This window comes from Cebus imitator, unplaced genomic scaffold (genome assembly GCF_001604975.1).
Source record: "Cebus imitator isolate Cc_AM_T3 unplaced genomic scaffold, Cebus_imitator-1.0 Scaffold682, whole genome shotgun sequence".
Taxonomy (NCBI): Eukaryota; Metazoa; Chordata; class Mammalia; order Primates; family Cebidae; genus Cebus; species Cebus imitator.
The window spans coordinates 631,657-635,250 of NW_016107997.1; the positions used below are offsets into that span (position 1 = coordinate 631,657).

General features: G+C 38.7%; 1 protein-coding gene across 1 annotated transcript in view; it reads right to left on the reverse strand.

Annotated features, from left to right (window-relative positions):
* Positions 1-536: 536 nt before the first annotated feature.
* LOC108296119 (40S ribosomal protein S3a) overlaps positions 537-3,594 on the reverse strand; it is a 19,470-nt gene continuing 16,412 nt past the window's right edge. The window contains exon 2 of the mRNA XM_017518514.2: positions 537-548. The gene's annotated coding sequence lies outside the window, so the exon portion shown is untranslated. The remainder of the gene's footprint in view (positions 549-3,594) is intronic.

The window sequence follows — 3,594 nt, forward strand, 5'->3', positions numbered from 1 at the left end:
CAAAGGTCACATATTATACGACTCCATTTACATAAAATGTCCAGAATAGGCAAATCCATACAGGCAGAATGTAGATCAGTGGTTGCCTAAAGCTAGGTGTGGAAAGGGGTTGGAAAACAAATGCAAGTGACTGCTAATAGGTACAGGGTTTCTCTCCCCATGATGAAAATGTTCTAAAACTGATTGTGATGATGTAACCCAGTATCCCTGTCTCAAAATGCATTTTAAAACTCTTTTTGTTCCTTTCTTGCCTTCAGTCTTGAAACATATTTTGAAACTCTTTGTTTCTCTTTTTCCCACCAGGCAAACAGTGCTCACTTAGCTAATTATGTGCTTGCCTAGAAATTCCAGGAGCCAATTTTGAAACAAACCAGGCAGAGAGGCCCAGCTGCAGAATCCTCTTGCTCAAGGGGAGTTGGGAACAGTTAGCCCACCTACTGGCCAAAATCAGGATGATGCAAATCAGACCTCCAGATGGGCAATTATGTAAGATAACCATTCGAACGAGATGCACCCACCTTGCCATCCCTACCACATATTTCCCACACCTTTTCTTTCTTAAAACCCTTCACTCAGCCCAGAAGGAGGAGATGGTTCCTTTGAATGTTGAGCCCAGCCATTCTCCCATCAGCTAGCATTTGACCAATAAAAGTTCTTTTCTTTTACCACACCTTGCTTCTCATGCTTTGACTTCTCAGCAGCGAGCAGCCCAACTGAGCCAGTTACATGATAGTTGCAAAAGCCTGAATATATTAAGAATTATTGAATTACAGACTTCAAATGAGGCAACTGTATAAATTCTATCTCAATAATGCTGTTTTAAAAGAACAAATATATCATTGTCAAATATATGTAAATGAATGAAATTCCCATATTAAAAGAGCAGGGTCATCAGTATGAGATTTTAAAAATCTTACATATTAAAGGTAAGGAATACATGGCAAAGAAAACTTGAAAACAAAATACTGGGAAAAAAATACCTATCAGACAAATGCAAGAAGGAAAAATTAAAAAGACTGTCAGTATTACTATTAAATAAAATAGATGATCATGTCTATAACAAAAGAATAATAAACTGAATGCATTTATATCTAATCAACTGTAAATGAAAATCTTAAAGTCTAGCGAATTGCTGGATATTAAAAGATACTCTTTTGAATAATTCTTGGCTCAAAATAGAAATCAAAACTGAAAGGACAGATTGTTCAGAAATTAACAACAAATGGTCCATAATAATAAAACCTATAGAATGAGGCCAAAGGTATATGCAGAGGAACATTAATAACTTTAAAACATTCCTTAAAACAACCTTGAAAGCTGCTAATGAATAAACTAGGTACTTAACTCTTGGAAACTAGAAAAAAAACAACAAATTAAACCAAAGAAAAGTAAGAAAAAATGGGCCAGGTACAGTGGCTCATGCCTATAATCCTAGCACTTTGGGAGGCCAAGGTGGGCAGATCAGTTGAGCTCAGGAGTTCAAGACCAGCCTGGGAAGCATGGCGAAATTCCGACTCTACAAAAAATACAAAAAAAAAAAAAAAAAAATTAACTGGGTGTGGAGTCCCAAACGCCTGTAGTCCCAGCTACTTTGTGGGGCTGAGTGAGGCAGGAGGATCGCCTAAATCTGGGAGATGGAGGCTGCAGTGAGCCGAGATTGCACCACTGTACTCCAGCCTGGATGACAAAGTGAGACTCTGTTTTATAGAAAAAATGAAAAGAAAAAATAATCTATGAAAATAAAATAGAAATTAATGAATTAGAAAAAACAAAGAGAATTAATAAATAGAGATTCCTTCTTCTTTTTTTTAGACTGAGCCTCACGCTGTCACCCAGGCTGGAATGCAGTGGCACGATCTCAGCTCACTGAAACCTCCACCTTCTGAGTTTAAGCAATTCTCCTGCCTCAGCCTCCTGAGTAGCTGGGATTACAGGCACCCTCCACCACACCAGGCTAGTTTTTTTGAATTTTTAGTAGAGATGGAGTTTTCTTCTTTTTCAATGTAAGCATTTACAGCTATAAATTTCTATCTTTGAAAAAATAAATAAATAAATAAATAAAACTTAAGAGCTGATTCTTTGAAACCATCAAACTGTCTTCTACTGAACATTCATTTCAGGAGATATTAATAGATGGTCTATGGGAAGAAAAAGGTTTTGAAAACTATATACTAAACTTTCTACTTAAGAACTCAATGCATATTAGCTTATTAAAGACTCTAAAAAGTCCTAAGAGATATAACTGTTTTAAATTGTGTGATTCACTCTCATAAACTTATTTGTTCATGAACACTTACTTATCAGCATTCTTTGGAATAGCATTCCATGAAATACTTACTTAGGAAATCCCGACATGAGTAAATCTCTGGTGTGTAAAATCATGAGAAAATATGAATATGGAGCACTTGAAATAAAAAATGGGATTTAACATAGATATGGATGAGGTTAAAATAAGAAAATTGCATGTAAGCTCTATACTTAAAATTTTTGAAAACAAAGAAAAAATGGTGGCCAGGCATGGTGGCTCATTCTTATAATCCCAGCAACTGGGAGGCCGAGGCAGGTGGATAACTTGAGGTCAGGAGTTCCAAGACATGGCGAAATCCTGTCTCTACTAAAAATACAAAATTAGCTGGGCATTGTGGTGCAGGGCTGTAATCCCAGCACTTTGGGAGGCTGAGGCAGGTGGATCACTTGAGATCAGGAGTTTGAGATCAGCCTGGCCAACATGGCGAAATCCCATCTCTACTAAAAATACAAAAATTAGCTGGGCCTGGTGGCTGGTGCCTGTAATCCCAGCTACTGGGAGGCTGAGAGAAGAGAATTGCTTGAACCTGGGAGGCAGAGGCTGCAGTGAGCTGAGATCACGCCACTGCACTCCAGCTTGGACAACAGAGCGACACTCCAACCAAAAGGGAGGGGAGGGGAGGGGAGGAAGGGAGGGAGGCAGGGAGGGAGGGAAGGAAAATATACAGAAAACGGGTAATTTTTTTAAAAAAATATGCCTTACCAAAATTTTTTCAGAAAGAGGTAGAAAAATGAAGCCAGGAAGAATTCAAAAATTTATGATTAAACACCAGTTAGAAACTCTGGCCCAAGTACAGTCAAAATCTATTATTCCTTCTTTGAACACAACAGCCTCCAGTTACCCTCGTTCTTAACACCGTTATCCCTCTGCAAGGATTTCCATAACTTTCCAACTAGTCTCCTAGCTCCAGTCTTGCTTCCCCTCCTATCCAATGAGTGAGATTTCACTAACAAAGAAATCTGATCATATCATTTCTCTGTTTAAAATCCTAATGGCTCCTCATTAATTTTGGAAGAAAATCTAAACTCCAGGACATGTTCTACAAGATGCTAGAAGTTCTGGTCTCTGGGAAGCACTGGAGCCTCATCTTTCAACTCTCCCTCCTCCTCCACTTTTGCTCTAGTTCTACTGAGCATTTATCCTTTGCTCGGAAGCATCACGTGCTCCCTCACTTGCAGGTCTTCCCACAAGTTCTTCCGTCTCTCTCCCTCTCCTTTCCTCTCCTGCCTGACTCTCAAATGGACATTCCTACTTAAATGGCAGTTTAAGGTGACTTTCTTCAGAAA